Raw genomic sequence first — 16,736 nt, 5'->3', positions numbered from 1 at the left:
AGAACCAGTGAGAAACTTGGAAATGGACGATAATAGGGAAATTAACGGCACTGACAAATTCAAATATTTAGGATTTATACTCTCAAAAAATGGAACCACCGAGCAAGATATAACCAGCAAATTAACACAGACAAGAACATGTATTAAACACATGAACGTGGTACTGTGGGATAGACGACAGATTACCAGAAATACAAAGAAAAGAATTTATAACACCTTGGTACGCAGTATAATGACCTATGGAACAGAGAATTGGGTAATAAATAACCGAAACAGGTCCAAAATCGCAGCAACTGAAATGGAGTTCATGAGAAGAAGCTGCAGAGTGACAAAAATGGATCGCATCAGAAATGAGGAGATAAAACAAAGAATGGCAGTAGAAGAATACATACTCAGCTACATCGAAGAAAAACGTTTAATTTGGTATGGACATGTGAGAAGAACAGATCATACAAGGTGGATAGCAAAGATTTTGGATTGGAGTCCAATAGAAAGGAGAAAAAGAGGTAGACCCCGAAGATCATGGAGGGATGAAGTGGACGAGGCTATGGAAAGACGAGACCTTAGAGATGGAGAATGGCAGAACAGAAAGGACTGGAGACGTTGGCTGAAAGAAGGAAGGAGGCGACGGTTGTAAAAATCCTTATATAGATAGATAGATACATGAAGTCTATAAGTGAATAAACACAAAACCGTTTTCTTCATTATAAATAAAGACTAAAGATAAATTAATAAGCAGAGCTCGGGAAACATGCAAAATGTATATTAAGTGCATATTTGCATATTTTGGAAAAATTGTATAAGTGCATATCATTTACTAAAAGTTCATATTTTCAGGTATACCAACCACAATATAGTCAAATATTTGAGAACTTAAGTAATGCAATTTACCGAAGTAGGTAAAAATATACCTCGGAAATACCCCTTATTGATATTAGCATAATATAACAATATGAACAGTAAAACGGGATAAGCCGGTTGCCGGCATTAAATAAAATGATAAATCATAAATCAATGTGGTTTCTCCCAAAAGCTTAACAAATAATAAATTACCAGAATTTGTATTAGCAAAAGACAAAATGCAATTGTCATTCTGTCCGTAGTCATAGTTAGTTCAGTTTGGTGTATTCATTCTTCTTCTTCTTATGCCGTCCCAATTAACGGAGGTTGGCGACCACATTTTTAAAAGCTTCTCTGTCTTTTACAACGTGGAATGATTCGTCTACAGTCATGTTTGTCCAGTCTCGAATATTTAGCAACCAATGACTTCCTCTTTTTTCTACCTATTCCCTTTTTGCCATCGACTCTACCTAGCATGATGACCTGCAGAAGATGCAGGTCATATTTATCATTTCTCAGTATGGGTCTTTATTTGTAATAACAGTATAATAAAGAATTATGATAATGAATAAAAGTGATGAATCAAAGAATAAATGAATTTATAATGATGTAGATAATACAAATTTCAATAAATATTTTTTGTAACTAGCATAAAATAAATTAAATACCTTCAATACAAGTATTACTGCGTTTTTTATTTGCATGCATTGTCATCGAATGTGGACTAGTGCGCATTTCGATGCGCATCGCCCCGCCTCGAATTTTCCCATTGGCTCTTGACATGGAAATCCCTATTTATCGCTCGAACAGCGCATATAAATATTGGCGATTTTCAGGTCAGCCAGGTCAGTCCCTCACGGGCTCTCCGACAGCTCTAGTGCTCTCGGGGCTCTGCTTCCTGCATTTATTTTCCATACTCTGTGGCTGAGAATTGTTTCAACTTAACTTGGTGTTTTATTTCGACGAAGAAATTGTCATGTAAGAAATATTTTTCAAGGCAAGACACCGAAGATAAATATTTTCCTAGTCCATAACCTGAAAATGGACTTAAGTAGAGGAGCTCTCGACAGTATATTCGAAGCCCTCTACAGAGCACCCGGAGACAACAGAAGGTGGTTAGACCCTTAATTGTTCCCCCGATGTGACAGCATTTTATGCATAAAAAGCATATTTTAGTGTATATTTCAATTGTTGTTTGTGTATATTTGAATGCATATTTTAGGGTTTTTAAGTGCGTATTTTATGAGCTCTATTAATAAGTATTTATTGTCGTCGATTTCCAGTAATTCAAGATAGAAATTTTATCTAATTGAAGCAACAAAACGTGCTAAATATACCAAGTAAACAGGATACTGAAAACCTCTTTTACCAAAATGTTTACGGATTAGTTACGACTATCTAGATCTAGAACATAGGCGGCACGATTCAGTGTGCAAATATTTTAAAATAGTTTACTTAAATTAGTTAGCTTAAATCTCTAATAAAAGATAATCCTTATTTTGTTTGTGCCTCTTTCAGTTTATAATAACTGTATTATAACAGACACAACAACCCAAATAGTTATTACTACCTAAAGTATTCACGTATTCTTAATAATAACAGCTGCATTAAAAATTCAGTACGAAAAATTTTCCAAAATGAATTCAACAAGACCCTTGTAAAATTCTGGAATTGTTTAAATTTGAATAAGTTTCATTGGATAATGATAATTTTAATAATTTTCTTTGCTCATACCCATATTAAAGTATTTTTCTAGAAGCAAATCATTAGCAAAATATTGTTACAATGTGCTATAAGAATGTGTGCTCCCATTAAGGGCAGGAATCGCAAGTTTGCAGTCAAATTAGACCAATTTAGCCATATGGATGGCGGAGGTATGAGCCAATACGTTGGCATGATGGAAGTATACTTTTTTCTTCGCCAAATGGGATTGTTTTTTCTGCAATTCTTTGTCGAATCTGCCCAATAACTCGGCATAGTAGGGTCCTATGACGGTTTTGCCCTTCTCCAGGTAGTCGATGTAGATTAGGGATGGGAAAAACCTACCAGTTTTAATGGAAAACCGGTTTTTTTACTTCGCAATAACCGGTTTTATCGGTTGTTTTTTTGTTCCGGTTATAACCGATTTTTTATTTTTAAAGTAAAAACCTGTTATTAGGTTTTTACGGTGATTAGGATTGTGTTAGGTATTATTTTGGATCCGAATCATAATTATTATTCTTAAGTAATTATTCCAAACAAAACCATAATAATTTAAATTATATTTTATTTTATAAATACAGAAGCAAACTGAAAGTGCAAACTTGTAACATATTGGATCAAAAAGACCGAAAACCGGTTTTTGGAAAAACCGGTTTTTTGGCCGGTTATAGCCGCCAGGTTACACCGTAAGCAAAAAAACCGGTATAACCGAAAACCGGTGTTTTGTCAAAAACCGCCATCCCTAATGTAGATCACAACTTGTGAATCTCAGAAAATGGTGGCCATCACCTGTCCGACCGATAGCACAGTCGTCGCATTCTGTGGAGCACGTCGCCAGATGCCGTCCACTGCTTCGACTGCTCTTTGATCTCTGTTGTATACCAGTGGATCTATTTTTTATCAGTGGTTAGAAAACGACGTAGACAATCTTTCGGACTGTGCTTACATATAGTCAAACACTGCGCTGAAGTGGTCTCATGGTTGCACTTGTCAGGAGTGAATGAAGAGACAAAAAGGGCGACTATTTTCGAGCAAAGGTTTGATGAAATCGAAAACAAAGAGACTTTGTTTCGATACTGATGAGTTCGATAATCTCATTGCAGATGATACAGATGAAATTTTGCTGCTGACAGTTGCTTTGACAAAGTCCTCGTAGACATACCGTCTCAGGACTCGCAACTAATGTAGAGTTATATGTCGCCCTGTTACCTATCCAACGGTAACTTTAACATCTTAAATGTAAATTAGACATAATGTAGATCAAATCTTATTTAATAATTTTTAAAGGGTTTTTACCCACATATTTAGTGGCTACATCCATGTATTAATTTGACACTGATGATGGAATATTTATTCCGAAAACGTTTTGTCAATGCAACATAGCCCAACTGGGTTTTTTTATATACCTTTTATAAAGGATTTTATTCAAAATTATTAAAAATCATCCAAAGCTATGACGGGGAAACCCCCAATGGAGCACAAAAACAGTTTTTTTACTTCTGCTCATTTGAACTTGCTTGGAGAGGCAATGAGGCCGTAAACTGCAAGATTTACTTTTTTCAGAAGGAATGTGATGTTTTGGGAGTAAAATATTATAACTAGAAACGAAATGAGCAAGAGTAGTGTATCGATATCAAAAACCGCTATTCTGTGACGCTACCCGTGACGACGCCATATTGTGGCGTTAGTTCCGTGACGCTCGCCTTAGCGTTTTACTGTAGAGAAAAAAAAGTAATACAACGCCAGTATAGAAGCTCTTCTTCAAAGATCTTCTAGAAATAGTAATAATAGAAAATTTACTTTACTTTTTTTTTATTTACCGGTTTTAACATACACCTCTAATGTCTTTATCTTTATACAAAAACTTCAGAACATTTTTTTTCTTTCGAAAGTACATTGGAATATTTTATTTAACTCAGACTTCTACATAGATTTCAATTATTGCTGCAATAAAATTCGGGAAACTGGTTGCCGCAATTTCCAACTAAAACATCGGAAATAAACAAATTACAATGCACAATTTCATAATTCCGAAACGTCTGTTCACCATGATTTACGTTTTACGTTCTGACACCGCATATCATGCTAGAAAAAGCAAATTTTTGTTTTATTAAACACTGAAACTACGAGAACGTAATTCAATTTTTCATGTTCATAATTTAATATAAACCTAGACTAAATTTTTTTTAATTATTTGTAGCTCTTATTGTTATTGTTTGAAAAAATTATAATTAAAGTAAAAGACTTGTAAATAGGAAAGTAAAAAATCGTAATACACGAGATTTTACGCAAAATTAAATAAAAATCATGAAAGGTCAGCTGGAAAAATTAAAATTTATGTTACAGTTAGTAAAAAGAGTAATACCACCCTTATTTTTGCGATGAAATTATTATATAAATACACATGTTAAAAAAAACATTAAAACGGACTAAAACGTATAAAATGATATTTTATAGGTCCGTAAAATGTTTTTACAGACTACTCAAATTAAAAATGTATAATATAGAGATAATAAGACTGTAGGGGGAAGTTATCATATATGGAATATTTAGGCTATTTTATCATCGATCATATCATATACAGTGCAATAAAACCGTTAATTGATTAATTAAGGAGATTGTCGTGTAAGCAATCCCCCAATCGGTCTGGACAACAGCTCGACCTGAGACTTATAAAGTATGTATTTATAGCGTTAGCAGGCCTTTTATGCCCATTGCTGGATGGATAATTTTCATTGTTTTCTGTTCTTGTATCAGCTTTCAATCTCTGATTCCCATCTCTCTTAAACCTTCCATACTACATATTATCTCCATTCCTTTCGTGGTCTTCCTCACTTTTTTTGCTCTCAGGTACTCTACAAACAATATTCTTGACTAGTCTATTACCTTGCCTTCTTTCTAGATGTCCAAGCCATTCTAGTCTATGTTTTTCCACAATTTTTCTTGTTGTAGAGTTAGCATACAATTGATATACTTCTGCATTAGTTAGTTTTCTCCATTCGTCCTCTCCTACCTTTCCATCAAACATCCTGCGAAGTATCTTTCTTTCCCATGCTTCTAATCTGTTCTGTATGGTTTTGTTCATAGTTCATGTCTCGGCAGCGTATATCATTGTGGGTCTAATTATAGTTTTGTTTACTTTTATTTTTGTATTACGAGATATATCTTTGGCCTTAATTATTTTGCTATGGGTCCAACACATATGTGGCTCTTGGTCAGTTTCAGGTTGATTTCAGTTTTTTCTTACATATCCGATAAGAGTACCTAAGCACATATATTCATTTTCCTGTTTGTTTTAGCATAAAATTTGATCGGTTATTGATCTTCCCTTGCGAAATCCTCCCAGAAATTCTCCTAGATTATTCTACCGATATTTCTAATCGTTTTTTAATAAGTATGGTGAGCATTTATTCCTCTATAGCTTGCGCATTCAGTTCTATCTCCCTTTTTGTATATAGTAATTATAATGGACTACTTCCATTCTAAAGGCATTTCTTCGGCATCTCACACTTCTAATATTAGCTCACTAGCTAGAATTCTTCATAAAATTCATCTTTCACTTCTTCTCCTTTTTCTTTGCTTGGAGCGTATATATTTATCAGCGATATCATTGTCTTTAATTCTAATTCCACACATTTTTCCAAAAAATGTGTTTCTTGTATTGCTATGATGTATTTTATATTTTTTAAGTTCTTCTATTAATTAAATTAAAGGTCACTCCTCGTATACTCTTCGTAAATTCCATGTCGCAATATTTAGGTATGTATTCTTATTTTTTGTTTTGGTATTTATGTTCAAACTCATTTTCCTGTTCATCGCTAGGGTCCGTCGGCATAATGGGTCGTCTTTTTCTTTGTCCACTACTATATGCCATTTTTTTGGTCCATATTTCTAGAATTTTTTCCTTTGAAATTACCATTTCCGGCTCATTTCTATTTTATGCCATCCACAGTTAGTTTTTTGTAATTTATCTTCACATTTTTACTTTCATCTCTTAATTCCTTGCCTTTATTTACAATTTCCTTTTTGATGTGTCTTTCCTTTTCGGTCAAGTCATCGTTGATGAAGATCTTTTCTTCAGTAAGAAATCTGAGTTTGCTTTTTTCTTTCGTTACCTTATTTCTTTCACCATAATCCTTCATTTATACCAGGCATATATTGTTTTTTAGCTTCATTGCAGATTCTATTTCGACATCCTCTTTTAAATGCTTTTATATAAAATCTTTTACGTTATTTTTGAAGAGTGTTTCATCTGATGCGACTATTAGTAGACCCGTAATTACTATGTTATTTCTTTTCTTTTCTATTTATCTGTTTTTCAATTCTTTGTACTTTTGTTCTCTTCTTTTTCTTCACGTGCCATCTCCGCGACGGAGGTTGGCAATCATCATGGCTATTCTGATCTTAGATGCTGCTGCTCTGAATAGTTCAATTGATGTGCATCCATACCATTCCCTCAAGTTACGCAACCATGAGATTCTTCTTCTTCCTACACTTCTCTTGTCCCGGATTTTCCCTTGTATAATCAATTGAAGTAGGTTGTATCTCTCATTACGCATAACAAGCCCCAGGTATTGCAGCTTTCGTGTCTTGATGGTTTCCAATACTTCCATTCTTTTGTTGATTCTTTTGTTCTCAACCTAGGTTAATTTGTTTTTTGTTTCTTCCAATTCTTGCTTTATCTTTATATTTTCTTTTTGCAGCGCTATCGTCTCTTCTCTATATTCCTTATTTTAATTTCTGATTTCTTTCAGTTCTCCCATCATCTTAAATGCACTTATAACGTAGTCCCCATTCTCTGAACCTTCTTTCCTTGTTTTTTTTTTAACAGTTTTTTTACTCTGCAGGAAAGGTGAAGTTGACCCTCTATATTTTCTCTTTTTGTCTTGCAAAGTACAAGTGAAGTGCAAAAAAAACAAGTGAAGTAAGTGAAAGATTTAGACTACAAGTAAACATATCAAAAACTAAATTTATGGTCATTAGCAAAAATAAAATTAGAGACGTCCAACAGCTTATCAAGAATACACCAGTGTACCGAGTAAAACAGTTTACCTAGGTATCTTGGAACAATAGTAAACGAACAATGGGATGTAGAATAGAGAAGGCTAGGAGTGCATTCAACAACATGGCCAAACTCTTTAAAAGCCACAACCTTATTTTGGAGATTAAAGTAAGGCTCCTACGATGTTATGTTTTCTCGATATTATACTACGGACACTCTTGAATCCTGGACATTCACTGAAGCGATGAAGAAAAAACTTGAAGCCTTCGAGATGTGGGTATATAGAAGAATCCTAAGAATATCATGGACGGACAAGATAACCAACGAGACTGTACTATAAAGAATAGGGAAAAAAAAAGAAGTGATGTATCCGATTAAAAGGAGAAAGTTAGAATATCTCGAACACATAATGAGAAACGGCACTAAATACAGAATACTGAAACTAATTCTTCAAGGCAAAGTATTGGGAAGGCGAGAAATTAGGAGAAGAAGAATATCATGGTTAAAAAACCTAAGAAACAACAACTAATCTATTTAAAGTATCAGTTAATAAAATAATCATAGCCAGAAAGATCGCTAATGTTCAAAACGAATAGGTACCAAAAGAAGAAGAAGAATAAAACTGCTTGAAAATTAAGACATATATCTCTTAATCATCTCAAACAAAAACGTTATTATATGAAAGTGTCCCCGATTGACAGTAAAATATAAATAGTCTATAAAAAAGTTATTTACACTCACTCAAATTCGAACAAATACATACTGCAGTAATCTAATGTGCTCGAACCACTCCGGTACATATTCTACCGCCAAAGGCAGGTAAGCGTCCACATGTCAACAAAAAAAAACTGAAGATGCCTTCTTATCGGTAGAAGGATACAAATGCAAAAAGTGCGAATTTATCAACGATCATCAAGGAAAAAGAAAAAGAAGAGTAAGACTTGATCCTGAGTATAACGATGATTCCAACGAACATACCATTTCATTTTAAACAATTATTCGCGAGTCGGAAAACCGTTATAGTTGTATATTTAGGCAACGCAAAAAAATAAAAAAAAATTGTCTATCAGAAAGCATTAAATTGAATAATAAATAAATAATAATAAACAATAAACAAAGAAAACAATAAATACAGAGAGATAAACTACGAGATCAGGAAGATGATAAAGCAGGCAAAAGAAAAATACTTTGAAGAGAAATGCAAAGAGATCGAGGACCTTCAAAATAAATATGATCTGTTAAACCTGTACAAGAAAGTTAAAGAACTGGCAGGACTATGAAAACAAAATGTCACTCGTGCAATTCTGGATAGACACGGGACTACTATTATAACACATACGGAAGAGAAAGTACAAAGATGGGCAGAATATATCGACGAATTGTTCGATGATGAAAGAGGACATCTGGAGCACATAGAACTTACGTCAGAAGAAATAGGTCCATATATTACAAAAGAAGAAATATTACACGCATTACAAACAATGAAGAGTGAAAAAAGCTCTGGACCTGACATGCTTCCTATAGAAATCCTAAAAATTCTAGATTAGAAGCACATTGGTGTTTTAGTGACACTCTTGAACCAAATTTATAGTTCAGGCGTATTACCCAAAGAGTGGTTAAAGTCGATTTTTATTTGTCTTCCCAAAAAGAAAAACGCAAGAGAATGCAGCGATTACCCACCATTAGCTTGATGTTTCATGTGCTAAAGTTACTACTAAAAGTTATCCATAACCGAATATATCACAAACTGGACATATACGTTAATGATACACAAGTTGGTTTTCGCAAAGGCCAAGGAACTCGTAAAGCTGTTTTTTCACTTAATATACTGATACAAAGATGCCTGGACGTCAATCAAGATAAATAGGTATGTTTTATTGACTATAATAAAGCATTCGATAAAATACGACATAAACAAACAATGAATGTCCTGAAATCAAACAAGATTAACTACAACGACCTCAGGATCATATCAAATTTATACTATAAACTGCGAGCAAAAGTACGTGTTAACGAACAGCTATCAGAAGAAATTGAAATTAGATGTGGAGTGAGACAGGGATGCGTATTGTCGCCAATTCTTTGTAATGTCTACTACGAAGATGTCCTGAAAAAAGCTCTTGAGGATGAAACAGCTGGAATAAAGGTAAATGGAGTTCCCATTAACAACATTAGATATGCGGACGACACTGTGATCTTAGCCGAAAACATTGAAGATCTTCAGAGACTGGTGAGCAGAATAGCAGAGTATGGAAAAGAGTATGGTCTAACAATGAATGTCAAGAAGACGAAATTTATGAGAATATCGAAAACTCAAAGAAATAACGAGAATCTTCTAATAAACGGAACCAACGTCGAACAAGTGGACAAATATGCATATCTGGGAACAATGATTAACTCCACCAATGATTACTTTCAAGAGAATAAAATCAGAATAGAAAAGGCTAGAGCAAATTTCAACAAAATGAGAAGAGTGCTATGTACAAGGGATTTAAAATTGGAACTAAGAGTTAGGTTGGCGAGGTGCTATGTTTTTTCGACTTTATTTTATGGAATGGAATCTTGGACCCTAAATGCGACATCAATAAAAAAACTGGAATCATGCGAGCTGTGGGTGTATAGAAGAATTCTGAAAATATCGTGGACAGAACACGTCACAAACAAAGACGTTCTGAGAAGGATGAATAAAGAAATAGAAATTCTAAATATAATTAAAACAAGAAAATTGGAATATCTCGGACATATTGCACGTGGACCGAAATACACCTTGCTCCCACTGATTATGCAGGCAAAGATCCAAGAAGCACAGGGAGGCGTAGAATATCATGGCTGCGCAAATTGAGAGAGTGGTACGGATGTACATCAAATGAACTTTTCAGAGCAGCCGTCTCAAAAGTCCGAATAGTTATGATGATTGCCGACCTCCGCCGCGGAGATGGCACTTGAAGAAGAAGATTAAATTGATTCAACTTTTTTCATACATAATATGTTCGTGTAATTTTCTGGTAATTTTTTACACACCTTATTTAATTTTAACTTGGAAAGAAGTTCATCTAGTCAGCTAGTTTTCTAATAAAAAAAAAATAGATATAAACATATCTACTGCTTGGTATATCATTGTACATTTATTTTATGTTTATATTATTAGTAAAAGTTTTCAACTGAAAATTTTTATATAAATTATTGTAAACAAACATTATAAAATCGTTTCTAAAAAAATTTAAAAATTCATCAAACACTTGATGACACTTCGGTCGAGCTTAATCCCTTTTTTTATCCAAAAAGAGGCAATATTCTTCCCCCTAAGCTGGTAATTCTTTAAGAAACTTGCAAAAACTCCACTTAACGTCCTCTAATAGCCATTACCGCCCACGAAAATAACTTTACACTTTTGCGATAAATTTTATTAAAATTTAATCCCCTTTGCAACTCTTATTTGCTTTTTCGCTTAATTATGAGGTAAATTACCTTGTTCGCGTTCATTTATAGCTGGCTAATTGGATGCTTACCTGAAAAGAAAGAGTACTTTAGTATACAAACAGTGGTAGTAGACATAATAAGAGTATGCAAATTGAGTTAATGATAATAAAATAGTAATTTATGTAATCAGAGCATAAAGTTGTACTTTTTTACGAATGGAAAAGTTAACTGACGGAACCGTGAGGTGAATACAACAATTATATAAACGGAAGTAGACACTTTATGCATATGTTACGTTCAACATATTTTCTATCTCCTTACACAAATAACGAACCCTCAAACAGATATTTTAATTACAGATATACATAATCGCTTCTCTTATACCGTTAGGAGATCATGGTGCAGTTTATATAAAAGTAGACATAAGTTACATTTAATTTTTTAATCAAGGGGTTAGTTCATATAACTTTCGATCTATTATTTTCTATTCAGAGATGGAAGAAATAACCAAATCCCTGAAAATGGAAAATCCCCTGGTCCTGGTGACATTCCCGCAGAATTAGTGAAAGCCGGCACAGACAAACTCCAGGAACAGTTAAGAATACTCTTTCAAGACTGCTTGAATGGGGCCAAATTACCAAAAGAATGGAAATTATCTATCATGTGAACTATCCACAAAAAGGGCAGCAATAATCAGTGTGAAAATTACGAAGGAATTGCGGTAAACAGCACAATAAGTAGGATGTATGGAAAACTTATTAAGAACAAAATAGAAAATGACTATAGAGATTACGAAGCAGAGGAGCAAGCTGGTTTTAGATCTGGGCGATCCGCAGTAGACCACTTCGCTGCTTTAGTAATAAACAGGTGTAACACAAAATTTCTCTGTTTTCACTTTAATAATGTAACTAATAAACTGGATCGCCACCTATCGGTGAGTAGTAAAATCATACTCTAATTTAACGGGGAACCCTCATTTTAAATTATTACATCCTTTTCCCATTGGCGCTTTGGCCGCGACGTTTTAGTAGTACCTAGAGTTAAAACGAATTGCACCAGTGACATACACGTGTCTTTAAACGTAAATCAAATTTATTCAATTTACTATTAAACGTACAGTTGTGTTTTTTGGGTAATTACTGCATACACCAGTTTAGTTTTGATCTTAAAGGTAAGTTTTTACTTAATTTTAGTGATAAAGCACTCTTTTAGTAGTTGCATCTTTGTATTACTAAATTTAACATCGCTTGCTACAAATTATTTTAATTTGTTTCACTCTATTACTAAAAGAATCGTAGATGAGTTACCTTAATTCTGAATGTACCGTTTTACTATTAAAATATGTTTCTTTTTCGATTAGATTTATGCAGTTTTTGATTATTAACCTTTATTTTATAAAAAAAAATTCATTTTTTCCAAGACACATTTTATTGTGTTTCACTTTATTACCAAAATGTTTTGTAATTTTAGGTTTTATTTAGGATGCAAAATACTAGAACGATAAAGATATTCACAATGTTGGAGGCAATAGGGAACGAAGTTCAAAATGTAAGTTAAATTATGTTTTATTAGTAATTATAAGGTAGCAGTACCGCATTGTTCAACATAAATTTTATTAATTATTTTTAGGTGCAGCAAACAGATACAAATCCGGGTTCCCCAGGAAATTTTAACGATATCAGCAGGTCTGAAAATGTATTGCATAACGATAGCGTAGATAACTCTACCAGCAGATCTGATAATCTCATACCTGGTGATAGCCCAGATAAATCTACCACCGGGTTTAAAAATCTTAGACCTGACAACGATCAAGAGATGGTAAGTTAAAAATGTAATGCAAAATAGCATTTCAGACCTTTACTATAAAAGCGAATAACAAATAATTTATCTACAGCTAATGCTCTTGCCTTTTGCAAACTCTTTAGCAGGTAATAATATGTTATAAATTTTCAATATTTTTTTTAGTTTCAACAAAGTACTAGCCAGAATTGTAGTTCAAGAAAAAATTATACAATTTCTCCAGTCAACACAGATGAAAGTGATGTGGATTGCAGTGACATTGATCCTGATTATACCTATGAAAGTTCACCCAAGGAAGGCACTTCGAATGCTTTAGATACTACCGTAAGAAGCGCCTCACCGTCGTCCTCACCATCTTTGTCTGAGAAAGAAAATATCACAGAGAGTCGTCCCAAAGGTAAGAAAAGATGTAGGGAGCCGTCAAAATGGAAACAAAATCAAGCTCAAACTTCAAGAAATTCTGGAAAAAGTTACGTGTCTAAAAAAGGCAGAGTAATACCTGAAAGATCATTAAAGCCCCCTTGTTCAGATAGTTGCAGATTAAAATGCAATCAAAAAATCAATCAAGAGCAAAGGCTTAAGTTGCTTAATTCATTTTGGGGGATAGGAGATCTTCACGCACAAAGAGCCTTTGTGAGCTCGTGTACCGTTGATGTTACCCCAAAATACAAATACACCAACGCCGAACAGCCCAGAAATCCTAACAAGGCTTTCTATTTTATGGTTGGTGAAAAAATTAGAGTCTGTAAAATTTTTTTTAAAAATACATTGGATATTTCAGAACGATTTGTGAACACTTCTTTACAAAAGACTGATGAACATGGTTTTGTCCAACCGGATCTTAGAGGTAGGCATTCAAACCACCCTAAGCTCTCTGAGGAATTGATTCAAAGTATTAAAGATCACATTAATTCAATTCCTCGAATCGAATCTCACTATATCAGATCAGACTCGTCTCGAGAATATATTGAAGGGAGCAAAACTATTGCCGAACTTTATCGAGATTTTACAGAAACACAGAAGGCATTAAGCAAGGATACAGGTAAATACTGTACATACTATGATATTTTTACATGAGAATTTAATATAGGGTTTCACCAGCCAAAAAAAGATCAGTGTGACCAATGTTTACAATATGCAAATTCCAATAATGAACAAAAGAAATCACTGCAAGTATTATATGATCTTCATCACGAGGAGAAAATTTTGTGCAGAAATGAGAAAAAGGAAGATCGAAAACTTATACATGAAAATAACAAAGTTGTAGTTTTTGATTTACAGGCTACTCTTCAGAGCCCTCAGGGTAGTACGTCGGCATTTTATTACAAATCAAAATTAAATTCATATAATTTTACCATGGCAGAATTGACAAAAAAAGAAGAGAGGGGCAAAAATTTGAGTTACGAAAAAGTTCATTGTTATTTCTGGAGTGAATGTGATGCAAAGCGAGGTGCAGTAGAAATTGGATCATGTATTTTAAATTATCTTTCCCAATTAAGTGGAGGTTCAGACGTGACGTTTTTCTCTGATAATTGCTGCGGTCAACAGAAAAATAAATATGTTGCATCCGTTTATTTATATGCCGTGACCAATTTAAACATCAATAAAATTACTCACAAATTCTTAATTAAGGGGCATAGCCAGAATGAAGGAGGCAACATTCATAGTCTCATTGAAAAAGATATTAAAAGAAATTTAAAATCAGGACCCATCTACATACCAGCACAATATGTTACGATTATTAAAGGTGCTGAAAAAACTACTCCTTATTTTGAAGTTCATGAACTGAACTACGATTTTTTTACTGATGTTAAAGCATTGCAAGAAGAGTGGGGGTACAATTTCAACATAAATACTTTAGGTGAAAGTGTAGTATGGAATAACATTAAAGTTATTGAATGTAGAAAAGATCAGCCTTTCACACTTTTCTACAAATTATCGTACAAAGACCATCAATTTTTTAGTATAAATGTAAGAAATAAACCAAGAAAAAAGGTATTAACGATAAATGAAATTTATTTAAAAAAGGCGTATACTCAAAAAGCTGAAATCAGTGAAATCAAAAAGAGGCACATTAAAGAACTTATAAGCAAAAATTTAATTCCTTCGTTTTATGCTTCCTTCTATGACGCATTAGTCAAATAACCACTATTTCTACTGAATGTAACTTGTGTTTTATTATGATAAATTAGGATTTAAGATATGTTTGATTAAAATATTCAGTTTTCTGTTTATTAATGTATTGAAATAAAAATTCAACATTTACACAAGCTAGCTTTATTATTCTCCAATATCCTCTTTAAGTACATTAAACAATTTTTTTTTCAATATTTGGTTTTAAATTTCGATATGAAACATGGTCCACCTTTGTATTAAACTGATATTTTACTACTTAATGCAGGTAATTCACTTACCTTTAGTTGTAAGCTGAAATAAAAACCAATCATTCTTTTTCCGTTTACATTTTTTTAGTACTAGACAGAAACAAAATTAAACTTTCTATTCGTAATCTGTATTTAATCAGAAGAACACTAAAGCAAATCTGAATGTATGAGTTCAATACAAGTTATTTTTAGTAAAAAACTGAAGTAAAACTAAATTCACCTTTTTTTGTTTTACTTTTTAGTAATAAAGAGAAGTAAAAGTGAACTGTCTTTTTAAAAGATCATTATTTTTAAATATAAATCTGCAATAATACATATTTTACAGATAGATCTTAAGCAGATTGAACGATTCAGGTACCAAACCAATTGAAATTAAAGTACGTTAACAAACAAAGATAAAATGGGCAACTGAATTTTACCATTTCATTTAAAACACAGTTTTTGGCTGTTTGCCAAAGATCGTGTTTTTTGAGTTACACCACTTTATTATTAAAGCAGCGACTTGTACTCTATTACGCAAGTTATTGAGAAAAAAACAGCTGTCAATAAAGAAGTTCACCTAGTGTACATAGACTTACAAGAAGCATATGACAGTGTACCCCTTAGTAAACTATGGTCAACCCTACAGCAAACCAACATTAAGCATGGTCTTATCAAAAGCAGTCCAAAGTCTGTATAATGGAACTACTGCAAAAATTAAAACTGGATCAAAGATATCGGAGGGATTTAAGGTCACGAAAGGACTAAAGCAGGGTTGCTGTATTGCGCCTACCCTTTTTAAAATTTATCTGGAACAAGCACTCAAGCTGTGGAAAAGAAAATGTAATGGCATGGGAATCCCTCTCAATGACGAGACTACACTGTACACCTTATGTTTCGCTGATGACCAAATACTGATTGCTTAGGATCATGACGACTTGAGGTACATGACTCGGAAGCTAATAGAAGAATATAACAAATGGGGTCACGAATTCAACATTAAGAAAACTGAAACCATGTGTATTGGAGGGACAAAGCAGTCCATTATATTAGACGATGGGGTAGAAATTAGACACTGTGATGAATACAAGTACCTGGGTATGAAGATAACTTAAGATGGAACACTCGGTGCTGCTATAAAAGACAGAAACATACAGGGTAGAAAAGCCATATCCATGATGAACGGCATTCTGTGGGACCAAACAATATCTAAAGCGAACAAACAACTCATATACAACAGCATACTTAAAAGTATAATCACATATGGCAGTGAAGTTTGACCAATGAAACAAAGAACAGAGAAACTGTTACTAGTAACAGAAATGGACTTCTGGAGAAGAGCAGCAGGCAAATCAAGAAGAGATCGGATACCAAATGAGAGAATACCAGAAATGATGGGAGTCAAGCATACAATAGTTAATGACATAAAAACAAAACAGGTAATATGGTACGGCCATGTACAGAGAATGCCAGATGACAGGATTCCGAAACAGATTTTGACGTGGACACCACAAGGGAGAAGAAAAAGAGGAAGGTCAAGAAGAAGCTGGACAGAGGGAATTGAAAAAGAACTAGAGGAAAGAGAAATCCCTCCAGGCCTATGGTTAAAT

Source organism: Diabrotica undecimpunctata, chromosome 9, assembly GCF_040954645.1.
Source record: "Diabrotica undecimpunctata isolate CICGRU chromosome 9, icDiaUnde3, whole genome shotgun sequence".
Classification (NCBI taxonomy): Eukaryota; Metazoa; Arthropoda; class Insecta; order Coleoptera; family Chrysomelidae; genus Diabrotica; species Diabrotica undecimpunctata.
The sequence above is the reverse complement of the archived record's forward strand: the minus strand, read 5'-3'. Positions refer to the sequence as shown.